This window comes from Amblyraja radiata, chromosome 13 (genome assembly GCF_010909765.2).
Source record: "Amblyraja radiata isolate CabotCenter1 chromosome 13, sAmbRad1.1.pri, whole genome shotgun sequence".
NCBI classification, from domain to species: domain Eukaryota; kingdom Metazoa; phylum Chordata; class Chondrichthyes; order Rajiformes; family Rajidae; genus Amblyraja; species Amblyraja radiata.
In genome coordinates, this window is record NC_045968.1 from 3,230,544 (window position 1) to 3,256,403 (window position 25,860).

The 25,860-nt window shown below is 40.9% G+C and overlaps 1 long non-coding RNA gene across 1 annotated transcript in view; it reads right to left on the reverse strand.

The window, feature by feature from the left end:
* The window catches only part of LOC116979549, a 76,639-nt gene extending 52,389 nt beyond the window's left edge, over positions 1–24,250 (reverse strand). The window contains exon 1 of the long non-coding RNA XR_004413741.1: positions 24,185–24,250. This is a non-coding gene — a long non-coding RNA (uncharacterized LOC116979549). The remainder of the gene's footprint in view (positions 1–24,184) is intronic.
* Positions 24,251–25,860: the final 1,610 nt, after the last annotated feature.

Here is a 25,860-nt window from a genome sequence, read left to right on the forward strand (position 1 = left end):
ACTAATGATTGCAATTGATAATGGCCGAACCTAAAACAAAATCAAATTTCACAAGGAATATCTGAGTAAGTAAGATTACAGCAAATATTGTCTAGATGCAAAGACAATAACACCACTTGCAAACAATGGCTGAAATCCCAACACTGCTATCATCAGCAAAATAATAAGCATTATTTATCAAATAATTATAAAAGAATTGCAGGGAGAATTACAAGTAGGGATGTGAACTAAAATCTTGCAGGGGCAACCTTAAATGAGGGAACTGCATTTATATCAAAAAGTCAACCAGATACATTAGATAATGAATGGTTTGATTGAGCTTGTGTTGAAATAGGGAAATAATGTGGCACAGACAAAATAACACACCAGAATGATTAAATCAAGGAAGCAGACTATAGTGCAAAGGCTACCTGTAACATCTGGAGAGGAGTGGAAGATTGGGGATGGAGTAATTGATGTTCTGATTAGGAGAGAAATCTGATGAATTATTATGGAATAACTTCCAATGAAAACATTAATTTTCAATAAAGATTTGTAATTAAATCCCTCCTTCAAATTTTATAACATAATGTATTATTATAAATCAAATTAAATGGTCAATTATAATACGCTCTTCAATGAATTATTTAAAAATTAAAATACGCTGTGACAAATAAATAATCTTTGGCAATGTGGCTGAATATGTTTTATGTACTGGGATGTTTATTCTGGAGAGAGAACTTGGAATGTTTATTGTTGATTGGGGTTTTGTATGTAATGTTATTCTTGGGGCTGGAATGCTAAATAATGGGAATGAATGGGAAGTATATTTGGTAAATTGGGATTATGTGCTTGGAACACTTTAGCCTTTTATGAGTCGATTGTAATCGGAGGAGTTGCCCTAAATTAGCCCCAGGCAAACGAGCAGTTATCTGAGCAAAAGTGCACATGCCAAAGTGAAAACCCTGGTGTATTAAATAATCCAAATGGAAAGAAAACAATACGTCCTGAAAAGTTGAGATTGAAGCAATAAAGTTGATGTTTAACGTGGATAAATAATGATTAAGAATGGAAGGATTAAATGCACATTTAATAAAGATTGTTCAGAATTAACAAACTGCTTTAAAATAATATTTAAATCCTGTTATCACTTTTTTTAAATTTCCATATTGTTTGCCCTCAGGCAATGTCGTAATCTCACTGGAGTTAAAATAACGGAAAAGTAGGTCGTTCAGCACCTCAGTCCTGTTTAACTAATTAATAGAGTTTGTTATGTTCTTTACATGAGAGATTCTGTTCTGTATCCAGCTTCATCTGCCCAACTGTACTCCACCTTGCTTGTTTTGTATATTATATCCAGCAAAATCTACTTAAATCAGATTTTAAATAAGCAACCAAACGAGCATTCAAAAATTTAGTTGGAGAGAATTCTACATCTCCAGCACCATTTGAAAAATTATTTTCTAATATTTCCGATAAATGGCCCTGCTGTATTCAGCATGGGTTTTAGTATAGTGGAGTTTAGGCAAACTGTGTGGAAACAGGCCCTTTGGCCCACCGAGTCTGTGCCAACCAGTGTTCACCCCATACACTTAACATTATCTTATACACCAAGGGCAATTTACAAATTTTACTGAAACCAATTATCCTACAAACCTGTAAGTCTTTGGAGTGTGTGAGGAAACTGGATCACCCAGAGTAAGTCCACGCGTCCACAGGAGGATGTACAAACTCTGTACAGACAGCACGTAGTCAGGATTGATACTGAGTCTCTGGTGCGGTAAGGCAGCAACTCTACCACTGCGCCACTCTGCTGCATGTTTTGCGTGAGAGATTGTCATGAATTTGAGTGAGTTTTTTGAAGAAGTAACCAAGAAGGTTGATAAGAGCACAGCGGGAGGTTTAGTCTCAATGGACTCCAGCAAAGCCTTTGATAGGATTCGGCACAGTAGAATGATCTGGAAGTTTAGATTGCACGGGATCAAGGGGGATTTCACTAACTAGATACAGAATGGCTTCATGATAGAAAGCAGAGGGTGGTGGAGGAAGGTTGTTTTTTTGGACTGGAGGCATGTGACTAGTAGTGTGCCTCAGGGATCAATGCTGGGCCCACTGTTGTTTGTCATCTATATTAACAATGTGCTAGTGAATATACAAGGCATGATGTTATTTTGCAGATGACCCTAAAATAACTGATATCATAAACACAAAAATGGTTATCACAGTGGGATATTGATCAACCGGTCAAGTAAGTTGGATAATTGAGTTTAATTCAGATAATTGTGAGGTGTTGTCGTTTGGGAAGTCATACCAGGCAAGACCTTCACAATGAACAGTAGGGCCTTGAAGAGTATTATAGAGCAGAGGGATCTAGGAGTACAAGTACATAATTCTCAGAAAGCGGAGTTGCAGGTGGATAGGGTGGTGAAGAAGGCTTTTGATATTCAGGCCTTTATCAATCATGGAATTGAATATGGAAAGTGGGACATTATGTTACAGTTTTACAAGATTTTGGTGAAGCTGCACTTGGAGTATTCTGTTCCGTTTTGGTCACCCTGCTGTAGGGAAGATGCCATTAAGCTGGAGCAAGTACATAGAAGACTAACAGGGATATTTCCAATACTTGGGGGCTTGAGCTACAGGGAGAGGTTGGGTAGGCTCTGACTTTATTCCTTGCAGCGCAGGAGGCTGAGGGGCGATCTTATAGAGGGTTATAAAATCATGAGGGGAATCGATAGGGTGAATACACAATGACTTTTTCCCAGGGTGGAGAAATCAAGATGAGAGGGGAAAGATGTAATCAGAACCAGAGAGGTAACTTTGTCACACAGAGGGTGGCAGGTATATGGAATGAGCTGCCAAATGAAATACTCGAGGTTGGTACAATTTCAGCATTTCAAAGACAATTCAAAGACAACATTTTGAAAGGGTACATGGAAAGGAAAGGTTTAGAGGGATATTAGAGGGATTTAGAGAGTTAGATAGAGCTCTAGGGGCTAGTGGAGTCAAGGGATATGGGGAGAAGGCAGGCACGGGTTATTGATAGGGGACGATCACAATGAATGGCGGTGCTGGCTCAGAGCCGAATGGCCTCCTCCAGCACCTATTTTCTATGTTTCTATGTTTCTATATGGAGCAGACTCAAGCAATCGGGACAAGCAGGGATGGAGCTTTTGTTCAGCATGGCCAAGGTGGGTCAAAGAGCCTGATTCCATGATGTATGACTTTTCAACTATGATTTTAAGCTACTGCCCTACTGGCCCAAATCTACGAGGTAAAAAACATATATTTATCAATTCCATCCTGAATCCAAAAAATTCAATTAAATCACATGTGACTTTCTATTTTCCAGGGAATACTGTACAAGCACAGTTAATGTAATTACTCTTCATACAATAATTACTTCTTATACATCCTTGGCCTTTGGAACTTGCTGCTGAATCAATGCTGTAAATGTTCCAAGAACAATATAACTTTTAATGAAAGGAAAACAAGAGCCAAAGGTTTAAGGGAGTAAGACGTTAGAGGGGTTTTGAGGAAGAATTTTTTTATTTTAACCAGTGTGTGATTGGAATCAGGAATGCACTGAATGCTGGAAATAACTCGAGTCATAGAGACAAGCAGCGTGGAAACAGGCCCTTCGGCCCAACATCCCCATGCCAACCAACATGCCCTTTCTATACTAGTTCTACCTGCCCATGCCTGGCCCTTAGCATTCTAAACTTATCCTAGCCATGTACCTGCCCAAATGTCTCTTAAATGTCATGATAGTACCAGACTCAAACTACCTCCTCTGGCAGCTCGTTCTGTACATCCACCACCTTTTGTGTAAAATAGTTACCCAGGTTCCTATTAAATTTTTCCACACCCCCCCCCCCACCTTAAACCCATGTTCTCTGGTTCTCAAACTACTTACATTTAAGAAGCATCTAGATGAGTGCTTGAACTGCCAAGGCATGGAAGGTCATGGACCAAGTGCTGGTAAGTGGGGTTCGTACAGACAGATGCCTCATGTTTGGTGTGAACATAATGGTTGCGCATGTAAAGAACCTCCAGGCAGGTGTAAAGCACCAGGACAGCATGTGATTCAAGACCTTGGATGCCAGACGCCAACGCCACAAAATGGCCGACGGCAACAGCACACACTCCAACAGCCAGAGACAACTTCACCTGTGGAAGCTGTGGGAAGGACTGCCCATCAACGATAGGCCTAATCAGCCACAGCAGGAAAGGCAAACACAGAGGAACCATTCCCCCCTCCACACAGGATAATGTCAAAACCACACCATTATCTCTCGCAGATGTGGACGATGCCAACAATAACAATGGGTGACGTTTTTCTGTGCTTTATAACTATTCTAAGGTCTAATGTCCAGGTGGACGGACATAGGATTTTCAGATGGGGCTCAAGTCAGATTGACTTACGGAAAACTTCTCTTCTTATTATTCCAGCCCTGTAAATATATTGAAAACTGTGGTAGTTTGACTCAAAAAACTCTGGTAATTTATGAAAATCCCAAAACTCTGGGGACTTTAAGGCAGATGTCAGGTCACTGCAGGTCAGGTGATAAGGTTTGACTTCTACCAGCACTTTGAGACTGGATGTTTTGGCTACAAATGCACCTCGTTGGATTCTTCAGTGTGCAGGGCTTCAAGGTTATGGCAAATGCTAAAGATTCCTAGATAAGAATATGGGCAAACATTCCATTAGCCTTATTTCACTAAATTTGAACATTGAATATAGAAATATGGATAGGGATTCATTCTTATTAGATTTTGAGCTGTATTATAAACTGTCTTCCCTCTGCAATATATAAATGCACTATTGATTAAACCAATGGGTCCTTCCATCCCAATCCACTCGGGAAAAATATATATTTATCAACTCCATTCAGAATCCCTCAAAAAATCAATCAAATCACCCGTTAGCTTTCTATATTCCAGGGAATACAAGATTAGTTAATGTAATTACACTTCCTGATAATGACTCCTGCAGGCAATATATTCAGCTGCTTTTAAACAAAACATGATATATTGTGAGTACTACAGGTGATAAAAGGAGATTTAAATAATAAGAGCGGCAATGGTGCTGTAGCAAGATGTCATAGCCAGATTAATTCTTAAATAAAGGCCTTGACATAATAAAACATCAATTTCAGCAGACCTCGCATTGCGTAAAGTGGCCATCAGGTAACATTGTGTAGGAAGGAACTGCAGATGCAGGTTTAATCCAAAGACAGACACAAAAAGCTGGAGTAACTCAGCGGGACAGGCAGCATCTCTGGAGAGAAGGAATGGGTGAAGAGGGTCTCGACCTGAAACGTCACCCATTCCATCTCTCCAGAGATGCTGCCTGTCCCGCTGAGTTACTCCAGCTTTTTGTGTTTATCAGGTAATATTGTCCTGAAAAATAGTTTGTTGCTCCTACAGAATGCAAGCCTGTGGAATGAATTTCTACATGTTGACACAGTTTTCTCTCAAGCTAGTATGGTGATAAAAATAGACTATTATTTGAAAAAAAAGGCATGGAATACAGTAGGTGTTAAATCATCCTCAAAATATGATGTGGAAGGCAAAACAGGGACATCTGCAGTGTTTAGTAACTACTTAATGCAAGAACCCCATTAATAACTGACATGGAGTCTTTACCAGACTAAAATGGTTCAAGAATTTTACAGAATTGTCAAACAAATTTGACATTTTTTTTTTTTTTTTTTTTAATATTTTATTTTATTAGAAGTAAGTACAGTCATATGGCACCAAAGTGCCTAATATATATTTTCATAATATATTTTATGTACAATTTTTATTTTTTTTTGTTACATTGAAAAAAGATTAGAATAAGAAAAAGAAGTTAGATAGTAAAGGATAGAAAGATGTGAAATATATAGTGTGTGAAAAAAGAAAACGAGTAAATGAAGAAAGTTGAGAGAGAGAATAGAGAGAAGAAAATAAAATAAAAAGAAGGAGATCATTATTTATAGTCTTGACCAACCCTCGTCCAGTCCTGAAACAGTTATTTTTTACAATTGTGTTGCACCATATGATTCCAAAAAAACGACGAATGGAGACCAACTCGTTATGAATTGGTCTGATTTATCCATTAGGAGGAATCGCATTTCCTCAAGATGAGCGGTGTCCAACATACTTGCAATCCACATTTTAAGCGTTGGTATTGATGTACCCTTCCAAAATTTAAGAATTAATTTTTTTGCTATTATTAAACCATAGTTAAGGAATAGATTTTGAGATGTGTTCAATATATTCCCATCTTCCATTACGCCAAATATAATCATTTCAGTATTAGGTTCCATTCTTGTCTTGAACAATTTTGTAAATATTTCAAAAATATCATTCCAAAATCTATAAAGTTTTATGCAGGAAACTAAGGAGTGTGTTATAGTTGCCTTTTGGGCTAGACATTTATCACAAGTGGCGGATATATTTGGATTAAGAGGCATAAACTTAATTTAAAAATGATCAAATGTTTAGTCACATACGTAGGTTTTAAGAAGTGCCTCAAATAGAAGAGAGTCAAGACCTTTTTCTTGTCATTTGTCCCAGATAGAACAATGAAATTCTTACTTGCAGCAGCGTAACAGAATATATAAATATAGTACTCTGCAAACAATATAATAAACGAGAAAAAAAAAGTTCCGTGGGAGGCAGAAGCGGTTAGGAAGGGATTTTAATGTTTAGATTCCAGAGAGCTGAAGACATAGTGAATGTATTAGTATCAATTGAGGAAACACAAGAAATTGGTGGATTAATGGCCACATTTTGCAAAATAAATTGTTAAATTATATGTTTGGATCTTTGGATCCAATGAAAAAAGAACAACATAAAAACTATGAACACCATCAGATGCCCAATCAGTATGATCGGAGAAACCAATAATAGGCTGTTCAAAAGGGCGCAGCAGACAACTTTCAGAAAACAGCCTGGAATTTGCCTAGATAGTTAGTTTTTCAAATTTCACTATCTTAACAATATGCTTTTATGTGGCATATTTAAAAAATGGAAAGCAATTCACATGGGGCAAATTAGAAAAATAATTAAACAAAAAACATACAAATTTGCATAATTTGACTGACAATTATATCAAAAAGATAGATATTTTAATGAAATGGAAAATAAATATGTTTTCTAAGAACAATCTCGAGGAAGGATCTCAACCTGAAATTGCAACTGTCCACTCCCCTCCACAGATGCTGTCTGATCCTCCAGAAGATTGTTTTGTGTTCAATATTCCAACATCTGCAGTCTCTGTGTCTGATAAGAGTGTGCAAGTATAGTCAAAGATAATGAAAACCATGAGTGGTTACTATTTAACATGAAATTAATGGTAGAGTGGGGAGGGCGGGTGAGCAGGTTGAGGGGAGGGGGGGGGGGGGGCGGAACAAAAGCACAGATTAGTAATATTGAAGGCTGTAGGATAGAGGAGGTTGAAGAAACATAGAAACATAGACAATAGGTGCAGGAGTAGGCCATTCGGCCCTTCGAGCCTGCACCGCCATTCAATATGATCATGGCTGATCATCCAACTCAGTATCCTGTACCTGCCTTCTCTCCATACCCCCTGATCCCTTTAGCCACAAGGGCCACATCTAACTCCCTCTTAAATATAGCCAATGAACCGGCCTCAACTACCTTCTGTGGCAGAGGATTCCAGAGATTCACCACTCACTGTGTGAAAAATGTTTTTCTCATCTCGGTCCTAAAAGACTTTGCCCTTATCCTTAAACTGTGACCCCTTGTTCTGGACTTCCCCAACATCGATATAGAGAGATAGAGTGGAACACGATTGTTGAGGAATTTGAAGATAAACCAGTTTTAAAAACTGTTGAATGAACTTGGGTTGTTTTCTCTGTGGCAACAGAGGTTGTGTGGAAATCTGATAGAAGTTTATAAAAGTAATAAAGCCATAGATGGGGTAGACATCCAGGGTATTTTATCCCAAGATAGAAAAAGGGTACAGCTTTAAGGTGGAAAGGGGAAATTTAAAGGAGATGCGAGGGACTTTTCTTTCACACATACAATGGTAGAGAGGGCTGCTAGTAGAGGGTGTAATAGACGTGGTAGAAACATGTAAGGGAAATCTAGAAAGCTATGTGTAAATGGCAGGGGTGAATGGATATAGACCATGTGTAGGCTGATGAAATCCGTGTTGGCACAGACATTGTAGGCCAACGAGCCTGTTCATGTGAGTGTATTTCTATGTTCTAAAGGGGCATTGAGAAGCACTGTGGCTCAGTAAAATGAGAGGTGTGGGAAGGAACTGTCATAGAAACATAGAAACATAGAAAATAGGTGCAGGAGTAGGCCATTCGGCCCTTCGAGCCTGCACCGCCATTCAATATGATCATGGCTGATCATCCAACTCAGTATCCTGTACCTGCCTTCTCTCCATACCCCCTGATCCCTTTAGCCACAAGGGCCACATCTAACTCCCTCTTAAATATAGCCAATGAACTGTCCTCAACTACCTTCTGTGGCAGAGAATTCCAGGGATTCACCACTCTCTGTGTGAAAAAAGTTTTCCTCATCTCGGTCCTAAAAGATTTCCCCCTTATCCTTAAACTCTGACCCCTTGTTCTGGATGCTGGTTTACACCAAAATCAGACACAAAATGCTGGAGTAACTCAACAGGGCAGGCAGCATCTCTGGATAGAAGGACGTTTCGGGTCGAGACCCTACTTCAGACTGAGAGTCACGGGAGACGGAGAAACAGAGATAAGGAAGGGTGAGGTGTGAAAAGGAGACATCAAAAGAGATGCAGGACAAGGAAAATATAGAATAGATCATTGTTAACTAGGAGAAAGCAAACAGACATGCTGGTTAGTTGGGACAGGATGAATTGCAGGCCATACCTATGGTGGAAAATCAATAAGAATAAAGTTGACCATAGCAAGCCAAGAGATGAAAGGAGCATGGTTCCAGTCTGCAGCAGCATTGAGGCTGGAGCAGGAGAGGAGATACACAACATTGTGGTGGGGCAGAAATAAGCACTGCTAGCAATGGACAGAATGTGTTTTATTTTAATTAATCTCTGTAATAAATGGAACCACCAACAACCATCAGGCTCTTGAACCCCACAAACATACATTGGTATAAGTATATACTATTCTTATACCAAGGTAAAGCACTTTGGCCAACGAGAGTTGTTTTTTTAAATGTGCTATAGAAATAAAAGTGACTTGACTTGACTTGAAACACCAACGATTACAAACCGCCTTGCTTTCACTGGGAACTTCGGATTTTGTTTTGGAAATTGGGATGTGGGGAAGTAATATTGCGATTTTTTTTTTTAAATGTATGGAACTTTCTTTTGTTTATTGTGTTAGCTTTGAGTACTGTGTTTACGGAGCTGTTGTACTGCTGCGAGTAAGGATTTAATTGTTCCGTTTTAGGTACATTTGACAATTAAACACTCTTAACAGTGTCATGCCATCTATTTCAGCATGTTGAGGTGGCTGGTGGAGGAATAGAGTCAATACCCTGGGCGTCGATCTTATCGTGAGGTAGGTACTAAACATGAATTCAGCTCAAAAAAACAAAATGTTCACTCCACTGCAGCTTAACGTGTGACACGAATTGCAACAGCAAAGCTGGTCCGCACCGCACTTCTGCGGCAGCAGCTGAGAATTCGGACTTTTGATCAGTTGAAGAGAGGAAGATAAGGGATCAAGAGAACAAACACTGGGTTGGAACAAGATTCTACAGAAAGGGAAAGTGAAGCGGCTTTGGATCTGTGCTGGAATCGGAAAGGGCGAACAGACCTTGGATTGTATGGCAACAGATAACAGAGGGTGTGTTAAAAAGAAGCAGGAACCACCTGGGGGGAGAGACACTGTGAAGGGCAAAAAGATCTAAAGTCAGATTCTCCCCACCTTAGACGGTTCCGACAGCCAACAATATCATCAGTGGACTGTGGTGTGAGTGCAGTTTTCAAAAAGGCCTGGATCTAACGTGAGGATCAAAGTCACGGGATCACTAATCTAATTAAACACCGTTCATCTGATATTCAATATCATTCTGAAGAAGGGTCCCGGCCCGAAACGTCATCTGTGCCATGTTGTCCAGAAATTGCATGCGGCGGAAGGAACTGCGGATGCTGGTTTACACCGAAGATCTGAAGAAGGGTCTCGACACGAAATGTCGCCCATTTCTTCTCTCCAGAGATGCTCCCTGTCCCGCTGAGTTACTCCAGCATTTTGTGTCTACCTCCACAGATGCTGCCTGATCCGCTGTTATTCCAGAATGTTGGGTATTTCTTTGGTATAAACCAGCATCTGCAGTTCCTTGCTATTAAGTACCAGCCGTGCATATTTTACTTTTTTTTTGTTCTAAAAGCCTTCATTTCTCTCTTGGCGAAACTGCCACATTGTCCACTTTGGTGAAGCTGTTCAACATATTTATGAGCAACCCGAGAAATGGCCGTTGTGCGACTAAGAAACAACAGGAATTCTGCCCTGTTGTCTGATCCGTCGTCATCGTAAATAGGAAGCAGCTGCAAATATAATTTTTGAATATATTTAAATGCGTTGAAAACCAAATGGCCGACGCTGAATTTAAAGTGGAACTGTGTGTATAACAGAGAGGATGGAGGGCCTGGATCAGATTCGTGTTACCTGAGGGTTTATGTTCAGTATTTAGTTATTGTTAGCAGGCATGCTTGTTTCCATATCTCCTGCCTAGGGGTAGCTTATGTGTTTCATAGTTGTGTAATGAGCCATTACACAGATGACATATTGTTTGCATAAATGACATTCTGTTCGTGGTTTGTATTCAAAGTGCTGGATTTTGTCCTGCAGATGAACTTGTTCACTTTACTGACTCCATCCCATCTATTTCAGACAGACGCCCTCTATGTTGCTTTCTTTTGTTTCAATTGAGGAACGGTTTCTGCTAATTAAAAGCTGGTGTGAAATCGTTTTAACTCTTTGCAACCTCCTGCGCCTATTGCAGCGACCAGTGTCAGTTGTTATATTGTCAGTTGATCCAACACACATATCTGAATTATTATTTTTTACCTGTCTTTCTGGCTTTTATCTTTCCTTCTGCACCTCAGTATGGTTCAGGAACGACGAGAAATTAAGTCGTTGGCTTTTCAAAGCGGAGTTGCATTTGGTAGAATTTAAAGTCTTTATGGGAATATGATAAGGTGTATGGGGTAGAGGTCTATTTGCACCTTCCAGACTGAAACATATGGCTGGAATTTGTAAGCCGTCTCTAGTGGAAATGTTATTATGGGATCGTGTATTGAACTTATGCGTTTAAAATAAGACGGAAATGTTGAACGTGTGATCAAATAGAAAGCTGTTGCGAAGCATGTGGAAATCAAACGCCGTGGGCAGAAGTGTTGCCACTTCTGACCCGTAAGGAATGTGGACTTATGAGGCAGATTTAAAAAAATATATATGCCAAGGGTTGAAATCAAAATCTCATTTGAGGTTTTATTTAGGTCCTCTCTGATTCATCCGTTTTAAATCTGGGTGCTGAAAAATGTTGCTCAAAACATATTGAACAACATGTGAAAACCGTGTGCGTGTGAGTGGGATATTAGAGGAGGGCTGTTTGCTTTGGTCTCTTGATTCCCCGGCGTGTGTGACTTAGAGAGCCGGATTCTCCGCTCATCAAAAGGAGACTCGTCGCCCCAAATCCCCCAGATTACGTGCCTATCTCCTTCCTCAATGAACGCCAGTCGCAAATCATACACGTGCAATCATTAAACGTATCAGTTTACAACATTCACAGAATAAAACCGCGTCAAATTAGCTTATTATTAATAAACAATTAACAATAATAACTTGCTTAGTGGACACAATAAAACTGCAGATGCTGCAATCCTGAGCAAAAAGCACACAGTGCTGGAGTAACTCAGAAGTTCCGACAGCATCTGTGGATGGGATGTTTCGGAAACACAAGAAACTGCAGATGCTGCAATCTTGAGCAAAAAGCAGAGTGCTGGAGTAACTCAGCCGGCCAGACAGCATCTCTAGAGAACAAGGATAGGCGACTTGTCAGGTTGGAGCCCTTCTTCGAACCATTTTTTAAAAATCTTTTAAATGTTTTTACGTTATAATGTTTTGTTGAACCACACAAATAACTGATTTGGTTTTCCACCACTTCATTTATTTGTCGGTTTCACACACAGTTACTTGAGACAAACACGAGGCGCCCAATTTCTGTACCACAGTATTATTCCTTTTGTTTTAAACCACATGGTGCAAGAGGAACTCAACGGGTCAGGCAGCATCTATGGAGTTAATATACTGGGGACTTTTCCAGTCGGGACCCTTCGTCATTCCATTCCCAGTACTGGGAGCATTTGTTTCCACCCCATCGTCTCCCTGCATGCGGCGCATGCAATGGGCTTTGCATAAACTGACAGGATCTTTGTTCCTCAGCTTGATCACAAGGACATATCGTGCATAATATTCCAATGTGCCGATTTGTAGAGCGATTTAAAATAAAATGTCAACGTCGCTAACGAAGAAAATTACTTCAACAAGTACTGTACAGAATTCTGCAAAGAAACCAACCTTCGTTTAAAGGAGAAATTGGAACGTGTAACCTACATGGTTGAAAACAATCTTGCTAAAGATTAACATTTGTTTAAAATGGTTTAAAATAATATCGTGGAAGTTTAAGAAATTCTCCTTTAAAACGACTTATTTAAGTGTAGAGTTGATGCAAACTAAAATATACAATTATTAAAATGATGTTTTAAAACACCAACTGTCACACTGTGACTGTGTGTGACTATTCCTCTGGTCAGTGTTGTTGACGTGGCCCTGGGTTATTTTGCCTAGAGCAGTAATTTATAATCCACGGGGGAAATGCTAAAGTTCCGCCATGGGAACTGGATAAATTAATTGCAGTAAATTAATTAATTATAGACAAACGAGTTATGATACACACATGCGCGTTTGGAAAGAGCTTCTGGTCTTCAGTGCTGTGAGAGATATGTTGCTAAAGGAAGGGCAGTTGACCCTTGACTACTGAAGGGCAATTAGATAACCTGTCCAACTGAAGGGCAATTAGATACAATAGGTGGACTTACTTGCAATTCTCGCATTTGGTAGAAGAATCAAACATTGCATATTAATCTGAGATAATAATAAGGAAGCAATTTCTAACGATGTATTTACAACGATGCCGACTGTGAGTCTTAACTGTATCTCCATTCATGTGGCTGCAATTTGCGAAGGGATGCCTTGCGCGTTGACAAGATATATTGATGCAGATATCTCCCTCAACCATCACGGAATATTAAACCCACTGTAATTTTTCCTTTTTTTTTTAAAGTCACCGCCAATTTTAACAAGAACAGGTGAGAGGGAACACTGGTCCACAGCGAGGCAATAGGAAGGGTATCGACCCGAAACGTCACCTGGTCCTTTTCTTCAGAGATGTTGCCTGACCTGCCGAGGTACTCCGACATGTTGTGCCTATAGCCGCACTCAAAGTTTTGTTAAAACTACAATGACCTACAGCACGGTTTTATTTAAAGGTAAAATGTTGCATAAGAATCCGCCTGTCCCTTACTGAGGTTATGTGTTTTTTTAGGCCAAATGCATGGTGTAACCTGCTGAATTTCTAAAGAAAACTAGTCAAGAGCGGGTTATTAACATGTAAACATTGGGAGTTAAATTATTCCACTGCATTTGGCACTGTGGGATCATGGATTTTGAAGTAACACAAAACATCTACTTGTAAATTCTCTCGTGATTTGATTTGTGTGTTGAATGAAACGAAGCAATATTGAGACCGAATTTCCAACGGCATATCATATTTGGACAAAGATCAGAATCTGTTTTTTTACAGCATTCACCTTTCACACACAAATTGAGTTGTGGATGAGGTGATGGCTTGAAGTGACCATCTTGCTCTAATACTGATGTTCGTGACCAAAGTAATGTTGTAAAATGTTAAATATTCCTCGTTTGTAGGAATCACCTTCGGCGAAAATGAATGTACAAAGGAATGTAAAATGTGTCAATATGCTGAACCAGTTGTTAAGATGTAGTCATCCCCAAAGTACTTCACAAAATACATTCCAGGAACTGAAAAATAATACTCACGAACCATTGTGGAAATAATCAGCCCATGGTTTAGCAATGTGTTGGATCTCATTATGTAGGATTGGAGTTTGGGATAACATTGTAGTCCATTTGTGTTCTCCATTCTCTGCATCTTGATATTTACCATGTTTCTTACATTATGTAACGTCCATGCTTGTAAAATAAATGGTCGAATTCAAAATATTATTGGCACCTTCTTAAAACCCTAGATTTTGATGTAAAGGCACCATTTCCCAAACGAGGGTAGAGTTACCTTCTATATAATCCCCCAACTGATTCCTAGAAGAAATTTGAGATTAAAGAGCAATTTTTGGTCGCGGGTACTATGCATTGTAACGGAAAAGACTACATTAAATCATACGAGCGTGGCGTCAGGCGGTGTTTTGGATCGAGACCTTTCTTCAGACAGTCTGAGGAAGGATCCCCCCGAATCGTCTTGTGTTCATTCCCTCCACAGATGCTGCCTGACCCCGGTGAGTTCCGCCAGCGTTTTGTGTTTACAGGAATTCGCAAATCTCGTCAATCTATCTACCATGCAAGTCTATAAATTTGACGAAGGGTTTCGACCCGAAACGTCACCCATTCCTTCTCTCCAGAGATGCTGCCTGTCCCGCTGAGTTACTCCAGCTTGTTGTGTCTATATTCGGTTTAAACCAACATCTGCAGTTCCTTCCTACACGTTTTATCCACCACATAAACTCAATATAAATGTAGAAAGGACAAACAAGGAGTTGCAGATGTTGGTCTACAAAACGAAAGACACAAAGTGCTGGAGTAACTCAGCGGGTCAGGCAGCATCTCTAGAAAATATGGATAGATGGACTTCCGGGTCGAGACCCTTCAATGTGTGATCAGAAAATCAGTGTGTGATCTTTATCCAAGTAGAACAACTAATTGAAATTGTATGTCAGATAAATAATTTCGGTTCAATAGCAACTCGGCAAGATTCAGGAAACATCGATATCATTAAGATTTTTCAGCGTCATTTCAAGACCCCTGATATAACGTACTGTTTCAATACATGGAAAATGTTAGATATTTCTGATGTCTTTAAGGCTTGCTTTGTGAATACATTATGTTACAGCGTTATGATCAGCAAATGTTATGTTATGTTATGTTATGTTATGTTATGATCAGCAAATATTCAGATAGGCAGAAGGAATTGCAGATGCTGGTTTACAAAAGTGCTGAAGGGTCAGACAGCATCTCTGGAAGATAGGTGACGTTTCGGGTGGGGACCCTTCATTAGGTGATTAATTTCAACGACTGTCCTGTTACGACCATCCAGCACAACATAAAAACATGTGTTGGAAGGAACTGCAGATGCTGGTGTAAACCAAAGATAGACACGAAAAGCTGGAGTAACTCAGCGGGGCAGGCAGCATCTCTGGAGAGAAGGCAATAGATGTCATTTCAAGAAGAGCCTCGATCCAAAACGTCACCTATTCCTTTTCTCCAGCGATGCTAGCTGACCCGCTGAGTTGCTCCAGCTTTTTCTGTCCAACTTCAAAAATAAATAATTTGACTTGCAATGCATAGTATTTTTTTAATCAATACTGGGCTTGCGGGAGCCTTATGTATACCAAACGTGCCTGCAATATAACGATTCCCACAGGGAAGAATTATTAATGAATAGATCGTTTCAAATGTAGCGCGTTACTTAAAATATTTGCACATTTCGATTAATAAATACACCAATATTGCAACGCCTAAATTATGGATAATATTGGTAATAATGAGTCCTATCATCATCGACGGTCACTCGAAACGAGTATGAATGTCCTCTCATGGAGGATGCCTGTGCATGACTTTGTTTAACATGGGGAGACTGGTGCACAGACAGACACCACACCATCGGTCCTTGACAGATCTGGGTCAGAATACAGTAGCATGGAATCCAAACTTTCGGGTAACATAGGGTGTAGAGTACGTTAGGGTAACAGCCTCATCTACGATAAAGAGTTGTCACAAGTATTGCCTTCATTTGGAGGGCCAAGTTTCTGAAGTAGACGGATGCCTACAAGAAGGGCCTCGACTTAAAACGTCCCCATTTCCTTCTCTCCAGAGATGCTGCCTGTCCCGCTGAGCTACTCCAGCGTTTTGTGCCTATCTACAGCTTTGTATATCCATGCACTTTCCTCGGTATATTATTTGATCTTAATCTGCTTATGATTTTGATCGGGAGCAACAAAAATTAAAGCGTTTTTCACGCCACGGAATCAACGTGGAATATCTCAGTTACATTATTCCCTATAATAAATGGGCTACCGTGTTCAGTTGAACTTTTTTTAATTTTTCTATATAAGGTGTGTAAAAAGAGGGAACCTTTTAAAGCAGATCTTCATTGCTTGTTTCTCTCCCGCCATACAGTGATGGCACGGACATAGTTATGTGTTTTTACAATTTTACAAGAATGCATATATGAATGTTGAATCGAAAACATCCTGGTCAGGAAGTAAACGGCAGCTTACATTGCGGAGTGGTGTTAACATGTTTAAGAGATAAACCGGGACAATAATGTAAATCTTTCTTTATAATCCTTTCACAGTGTTATTTGATTCGCGCCATCGCTCAATAGATACACTGGGTTCGATTTCATTGGCACTAATTCGGATTATAACTCATCCCTCTATGCCACTTCCGCCATTTAGCTAAAGCGCAATTGAACCCAATTATAATTACTTGTTAATTTTCTTACCTGATAATTGCAAATGTTTTTGGCTAATACGGTCGCGGTGCTTACTGCTCACTAATTATAACACTTGAAATCAACAGCTTACGATGTAGTACAAAGATCATTTGTTGCACTTGGATAAACATGCATCATATTTTTTTTTTAAACATTAGCGGAGTGTACGTTAACTTGCATTGGTCGCGTTTTCCATCCTATATAATTCCTGCAGCGTACATTAAAAGAATAAAGACACCGAAAAATCATGTAAGTGTACAAGAATATAGACACAGATGCTGCAGCAACTCAGCGGGACAGGCAGCATCTCCGGAGAGAAGGAATGGGCGACGTTTCGGGTCGAGCTGAGGTGCTCCAGCATTTTGTGTCTATCTTCGGTATAAACAAGCATCTGCTGTTTCTTCATAAACAGACGACAATGGGGTGTTTTTTTTCTTTGTGTTATAAGCATTGAATGTATACGAATGGCGACATCAGTTGTCACATCTGTAAAGTTGCCCTGATAATAATGCTACATCTCGACGCAGTTCACCTATGGTTGTGTATTTCATCCCTTCACAGGAAGGGAATCAGCATTAATCTCAAGATATAACCGACAGCAGACCAGCAATCTGCTATTCACAAGGGGAAATTGAATGGGAACTCAGGGCACAGAATGGAATGCAACTAGAATATTTCAGTGGTGCTCGTTTTTGGTACAGTACCTACTCCAGCTCCAACAATATCTGTATATTTATTATTTAGCTTTAGTATTTGCTATTTATTCTGGATTTTAAATAGTTACTGTTCGGATCCGTTTAGGTCAACATCAAACACTCCACAAACCATTATAGACAGGAGGCCCAACACAAATATTTAGCGGAACAATTTAATTTCCCGCAGTTAGTTCAACTGAGCTAGTTAGTGATCGACAGTGCATGATGTAATTTAAGAAATATATAATTTGCATCCACGAAAGAAATTGATAACATTTCATTATCATCCACAAAGAAACACTAACATCTCAGTTATTGAAAACATATTTCCCCTCTCCCTCGCCCTCTCTCTCCCTCTCCCTCTCTCTTCCCTAACCCTGCTCTGCCCTCTTTTTGTTCTACATCCCTCGCCCTCTTATTGTCCCTGTCAACCTGAAGTAAGAAATATGAACGTACACAGTTCTTTCCTGAAAATCCAGTAGAATAACTAATCAAACATTTCATTCAGATGCAAAACAACAGCTATTTCAAACATCAACGAGAACTGATTTAAGCGCTGAGCTTATACTTATTTGACCCAGTTATAGGCCAGAACAAACTAACATAACACGTGACTTGCATAGATAACTTTCTACAGTAAACCCTGTATTTTCAATGTTAGCTCCAATTCCTCTCTGTTAATTGATGGACTGCTTGCTATGAAACTATGATTCGTCGTTTATCTAAAAAACAATATGACCGTATATACTTACTGATAGCATCCCAAAGCAATATCTAACACTCCCCCTCTCTGGCTGGGATATTTGTGAAAGTAACAAATGCGTTCAAAAGTAAAAGCATTCAATTTGTTTAAAAAATAATCTCCACACCCATCCTGTTAGTTTCCTCATTCAGATCTATTTATCACCATAGTCACATTCAGAAGAGAGAGAGATTTAATCTGCATCACGGAGCCAACCCTCATGTGCAAAAGAAATGCAGGTGTGCCATTGATCGCATTTAAAGGTGGACATGCTAAGATAATAATTGTTTAAGAAGGAACTGCAGATCCTGGAACATCGAACATCGAACACCTTGGGTTTCGGCCCGAAACGTTGCCTATTTCCTTGGGTTTCGTCCCGAAACGTTGCCTATTTCCTTCGCTCCATAGATGCTGCTGCACCCGCTGAGTTTCTCCAGCATTTTTGTGTACCTAAGATAGTAAACCAGATTGAGGTTCCAAAGCAGAAGTAATGTTAATCGCAATGCGAATGACCTGATGTATAAATTTTCTCCTCCAGTATTAAACAGTGTCACCATTCCCAGTGGATTAATCATTCACATTCTAGAGAGCTAGGCTATTTATCTTCTGTTCTTCTACATCATTCTGATTGACTTGCTTTCCCCGGGAATAGAACATGCACTCAAAAATAATATCTATGTTTGCGTCTTTTTTTCGGGTATTGACTTTTAGCCATAGTTACATTCGAGATAATTTAGAAAAAAAATGAATAGGTGACTTAGGGCGTTTGAAAAGACTAGGCTTCTATTCACTGTTAGAGTTTAGAAGGATGAGGGGGAAATCGTATAGAAACATATAAAATGATAAAAGGACTGGACCATCTAGATGCAGGAAAAATGTTCCCAATGTTGGGCGAGTCCAGAACCAGGAGCCACAGTCTTAGAATAAAGGGGAGGTCATTTAACACTGAGGTGAGAAAAAACTGAGTTGTGAATTTATGGAATTCCCTGCCACAGAGGGCAGTGGAGGCCAAGTTACTGGATGGATTTAAGAGAGAGTTAGGTAGAGCTCTAGGGGCTAGTGGAGTCAATTGATATGGAGAGAAGGCAGGCACGGGTTATTGATAGGGGACGATCAGCCATGATCACAATGAATGGCGGTGCTGGCTCGAAGGGCCGAATGGCCTCATCCTGCACCTATTTTCTATGTTTCTATGTTTCTACTCAACCCATGTATCAAGGACTCGCCATCATACATAATGATACACAGTTCATGTTGTAAATGTTCCTTTATTCCCATTATAATATAGACATAAAATGCTGGAGTAACTCAGCGGGACAGGCAGCATCTCCGGATAGAAGAAATGAGTGACGTTTCGGGTCGAGACCCTTCTTCAGGTTGAGATTTCTGTCCCGCTGAGTTACTCCAGCATTTTGCGTCTATCTTCGGTCTAAATGAGCATCTGCAGTTCCTTCCTACACACTGTAAACCACTTAATATTCAAGTCGAATATTAAAGGAAATATTAATGCATTGAACGTGAAAACTGTTGCCTTCATATCAGGAAATAAAATAAGTTATCGTTTATACATAATTACCACAATATTGTAGTGTTTCAATTAGCGTTTCACCATTTGGTTGGAAAAGCAATCTGATAGAATTCTACAAACTTGACCCCTTCCCTAGACATGGATCTTGATAAACAATTGCACGTCCTCATCTGAAAATAGACACAAAAAGCTGGAGTAACTCAGCGGGACAGGCAGCATCTCTGGAGAGAAGGAATGGGTGACGTTTCGGATCGAGACCCTTCTGCATCTGAAATGTTGACGGTACGTTGGAAGTCATTCCAAGGCTCGGGGAGATGGTGGTCTTCATGATTTTTTTTTGTGGGAGGGTGGGGGGGGGGGGGGGGGTAAGAAGAAAACAGTAAAGAGACTATGTTTTCCATGTTTTCATTTCCTTGGGCTGCCATTCAACATTGTCTAAAATGAATTATAGGTTCAAGCCTAACCCCCCCTGTCGCCAAACAAAGACCAATTCTTGTTCAGTCAAAGTACAGAAGGTATTTTAAGCTATTTACTGAAAACAATAGCCTGCCATTATTCCTTTTTGCCATTTTTTAAAATTTCAATTATATGTAATAAATTTAGTCGTTTGAAAGCACAGTATTCTTCTGAAACCTGAGCCAGTATCCACATTCATGGAGGAACAACGAACTGCAGATGCTGGTTTACAATAGGTCGAAAGAGAGGGGTCCCGACCCTAAACGCCACTGAAAAAGAGTCGCGACCTGAAACGCCACCCATTCCTCTCTCCATAGATGCTGCCTGTTCTACTGAGTTACTCCAGATCTTTGTGCCTATCTTCGGTATAATCCAGCATCTACAATTAGTTCCTACATCTATCCATGTTCTCCAGAGATGCTGTCTGATCAGCTGAATTACTTCAGCACATATTGCCTTTTCCCCCACATTAATGGGAGCTGTATTTTAGGACGTTGCCCTGCCTACAGGTTATTTCCTTACGAAACAATGTATAGGTCCAAATAAACTTAAACTCTCGAGACCCTTCTTCAGTCTCGACACGAAGATTCACATATTCTTCTTCGCCAGAGATGCTGCCTGACCCGCTGAGTTACTCCAGCATGTTTGTGTCTATCTGCGGTTATAACTCAACATCAGCAGTTCCGACCGACACTTCTAGATTATTATAATCGATGATCCATATAAAATATGTAGGAAGGTACTGCACCGAAGATAGATGTAAAATGCTTGAGTAACTCAGTGGGACAGGCAGCAGATTGTGAAGAAGGGTCTCGACCCTTTACGTCTCGACCCATTCCTTCTCTCCAGAGATGCTGCCTGACCCGCTGAGTTACTCCAGCATTTCTGTCTCTTCCCCCCCCCCCCCCCCCCCCCCACACACACATAAACTGCACTGATATCTTCGTGCTCCATCCATTTGTTGAAACGATTGGTTGCCAAGTGTCTACCTTGTACAAACTGGTCAGTTTGTTCAATGCATTAGTATTTCGTCGCGTGTTTCTTTTTTAACATGATAAAATGTTTGTGTTTTTACGCCAAGGGTGGTCGTGCTTGCATTATTCGCATAGTTCGCGTGAAGGAATTTAGTGCGAGCAAGACTCTACCAAAAACATGTAGGTTGCATTATCCCAGCTAAACAACTGGTAGGAGAGCTGCTTCGGAACATTTAGCCTGGCATAGAGAACAAACTGGGAATGCTATATCCTGTCTGAAGAAGGGTTTCGGCCCGAAACGTTGCCTATTTCCTTCGCTCCATAGATGCTGCCGCACCCGCTGAGTTTCTCCAGCACTTTTCTCTACCTTGCTAAATCCATAACTGATCCCTGGTGAGAAAGGGTATTTTCAGAGGTGTTAATTAATGGTCAAGCTCAGATCCTTGTCCTGGTCAGTTTGGAACTAACCCCATTCTCTTAATTTAATATAGACACAAAATACTGGAGAAACTCAGCGGTTGAGGCAGCATCGCTGGAGAAAAGGAGTAAGTGAGGAGTGGTGAGTCTGCGGAATTCTCTGCCTCAGAGGGCGGTGGAGGCAGGTTCTCTGGATGCTTTCAAGAGAGAGCTAGATAAGGCTCTAAAAGATAGTGGAGTCAGGGGATATGGGGAGAAGGCAGGAACGGGGTACTGATTGTGGATGATCAGCCATGATCACATTGAATGGCGGTGCTATCTCGAAGGGCCAAATGGCCTACTCCTGCACCTATTGTCTATTGCCTATTGTGAGGTTTCGGGTCGAGACCATTCTTCAGACTTCTGACACGCGCATATCCAAAACGCCACCTATGGCTTTTCTCCAGAGATGCTGCCTGACCCGCTGAGTTTCTACAGTATTTCGTGTCTAGCTTCGGTGCAAACCAGCATCTGCAGTTCCTTCCGGCATTTACTAGATGTACTTAATCGGATCCTTAGTGAGTTGCTAAAAATGTTGGCAACTCGCATCTCATCACTGGGACCTCTGCGGCCCGACTAACTATGACTTGCTCTTCGAAGATTGATGGAAATGCATATATTAATAGATGTAATACCCCAAGTTGTGTTGTATTTTAAATATATATTCAATTTTGGATCAGACAGATTTCTGAAATCGTATTGAATGTGTTGGGGGAATTTAAATAATTAATGGCACAGAAAGAACATCCTTTTTGTAAACCAGCATCTGCAGTTCCTTTCCTAGCATTCAATGCAACCCCGCCGTCTATTTTCAAAGGCATGCATAAAGATTACTGACGGAAGGATTGCGTCTACTCGCGCTCTCTTTGTCATTTTGTTAGTAGAGGTGGCGTAAAATTAACCCGAAGATAGACACGAAAAGCTGGAGTAACTCAGCGAGTCAGACAGCATCACTGGAGAAAAGGAATAGGTGACGTCGAGACCCTTCTTCAGACTGAGAGTCGGGGAGAAATGGAAACGAGAGATACAAACGGTGATGTAGAGAGACATGGAACAGATGAATGAAAGATTGCAAAAAAATAAGTGACGATGATAAAGGAAACAGGCCATTGTTAGCTGTGTGTTCGGTGAAACTGTAACCTTCTATGTTCGAGGATACGGGCAGTTTGAACACTTCATCCTTAGGACAGGGGCATGCGAGAAAATATTTCTCTCAGCGTGACCCCATGGGATTCACGTGGCTACCGTGGTAATTTGAGCTGAACAGGAATTCAGCGGGCGAATTATCTTCTCCCACTGAAGAACGGTGATCTTTCAGAAGAGTCACTTCAGTGAATGCAAGTCCTGCAGCCCCCCACCCCCGATTCAATCCTACTGAAAATTATATAGAGGGGTTCATCGTCACATAGCTGGATCCATTAATCTCGTGGTATTCATTTATTTATGGGGAGAAGGCAGGAGAATTGGGGGGAGAGGGACAGATAGATCACCCATGATTAAATGGCGGAGTAGACTTGGCGAGTCGAACCGCTTTATTCTGCTTCTAGAACGTCTCAATTCATGTAATTTTCTTCATTGAAATTGAGTACCCATATTTTAATTGCATTTCAACAACACACGCGAAGGACATTAATTCATGCATAGTATTAAGAATGATTTATTTCTTGCAAGATATGGAGGTGGAAATGCCCCCCGGGATAATGGAAAGGGTGGCCAAATTAACAATGAGGCGAAAAAAAACATCTATCCCCTGTAAACCTTCTAATAAGTCCGTTGTTGAACAAGACCCCCAAAAAACTCAGTATTGGTGCCAGATCAATACTTGCTGGTAGCGAATATTTCACTCGTTTTCCATCCAGCATTCGGGGTGAACTTGCCAACCCCTTTTAAGTCTCGTCTTAAAGAAGTCGAGACTTAAAACTCATCTCTAATCCCAAGCCTTTTTGACGTCCTCTGCGCGAGGGCTAGATGTATGTAGTGATGTATGTACTTAATCTATGAACCACTGTTGTATAACGTTAGTACCTCCACCAATGTAAAGCACTTTGGTCAACGAGAGTTGTTTTTTAACTGTGCTATAGCAATAAAGGTGACTTGACTTGACGTCTTTCTTTGCAACTTGCACCCGTCTCCAATACTTTAAGCGTCTCTTAGTCGCTGGGCACGTTGCAAGTGAACTGTGGGATGCATTTGTATCACTGTTCTGTACCTGTCCATCGCCTTGCCTGCAAATACCTAATTTCGCTCAGGGATTACTCATTACTGCAAGAGGTTGCGAGTCTTGCAATTTACAACTCGGTCAATTCTTGCGGTGTTAAACGATTGATCGCCGCTGTCTTTAAGCAGCGAGAACGCTCATTAGGCACAATTCACATTTCTACCGAGACAGCCCACCATTCTCCCAAACCCCACTGTTAACCCTTGTCCACCCCGCTACCCGCAGAGCTGTGTGGTCGGGCTCACAGACTATGCGCGGCGCTGTTTTTCACAAGTAAAATGCGATTCCTAGCAAAGGCTCATCTTCTCGCCGGGGAAGACGCCGCGCACCCAGGCGAGTGTGTAAAAAAAAGTGAAATACCTCGGATAGCAGAATTTCCCCCATTCCAGGATCGCTTCCTTTAAAAGAGAGGTGAGAGGCTGGAAGACGTGGCGAGGGCGGGGGGGTTGGGGAGGGGGGAGAAAAATGCCACCATTTCGGAGCGAAATCTGCGGAATCTTCTCTAGGGAATGTGAACGAGGTGATGACACACATAACAATGCTGGTACACCTGCAGCCTGTGGAGGCGCGGAAATACCTCATGCACAGGCCGATATGGGTGGTCGACAGCGCGAACTCTCAACCCCCACCCACTAACCCCAAGTAAAAATAATCCCTGCACTCCGACAAGGGAGGGGAGGCGATGGAAGGGGAGTAAACGCCTGAGGGCGATGAAGCTGATGGATCCCACAGACACTCACAAACAATTATCCATTTACATCTGCTGTTTGACCAAGGAGTGAGTGGATAAAGTCAATCCTTAGCAGTTACCGTGCTGAGGCTTATAGGAGGACCCAGGTCATATCCAGAGCGTCGGCTGAACTGTTTTACATCAATACAAACCGGCTTTGCTGGTTTTGGTCATGGATCGCTGCTCACTAATTGGCAGAACAGACACCGAAAAAATAGGCAAACGAAATTTACAACTGAACCTTGGAGTTTCACAGCTTTTGGTTTAATTTGTCATAACTACGGTGCAGCTCCATATACAATGTAGAGCAATTCAAAGGAGAGGGCTGTTTGAAGCTGGCCCGCATGTGAAGCACGGGCTTGTTATATAACTATGCACATTTCTAGTTCATAATTTCCCTGATATCTGATTTAAATCTTTTTATTTGAATTTCACAGCAATTTGCATACATACAATGATAACAGACAGTGACACTCAAGGCATAATTGTGCAACAGTATGTAAGCGACCCTCAAAGCCCTTACCCTTACTCACCTTCAACCCACCCGAATCGGGTCGGAACCAAACGGGGACGAACAACACTCACATACACACATACACACAAATATGGGAAGATAATCGAAACAAAAAGTACTAAAAAAAAAGAAAAAAGGGGGTCACTAATAACAGTAAATAAGTAAGTAATTAAATAAATAAGTGTGGGGAGGGGGGGGGGGGGTGGGTAAGGGGAGAGCAGCTGCAGTAATTGCTGCAATTTCCCTGATATCTAATGGTATTCGGGAACAGGAAATGATATGATGATTTCTCATTGGGAGAGCTCAAATGCACACAGACGTGAATATGTGTCTATCTTCGATGTGAATCACATGCTGTCCCCTCCCCATTTCACATGGAACGGTGGCGGTAGTTCTGAGAAGAAAATAAACATTGCAGAAGATTGCTTTTCTAAAGTATTTCAATATTCTACATGTTGGACGTTCAAAAGCGCATTTGCCTTCGTATTGAGCGGGTTCCCAGAGCCAGCGAAGTCTTGATGGGGGAGATGATGACGCAAGCGGAAATGTGATCAGTTTCACTAATGAGAGGAGTGCATAGGCTGAGAGATTCGCGAATAGGACGACGCATTTTTCTCCAGGCAAGGGGACGAAAAGGGCATGGCTTAAAGCGCTAGAAACCCCACAGACTGGGTTGTGCATTCACAGCAACGTATCCGTATTTATTACGTTTGCGATGCAAAAAAGAAACCGGCTGCGAACTTGAACAAGGCTTTGGAAGGAGGGCAGAGCCGTGGACTCCAACACGAGTTG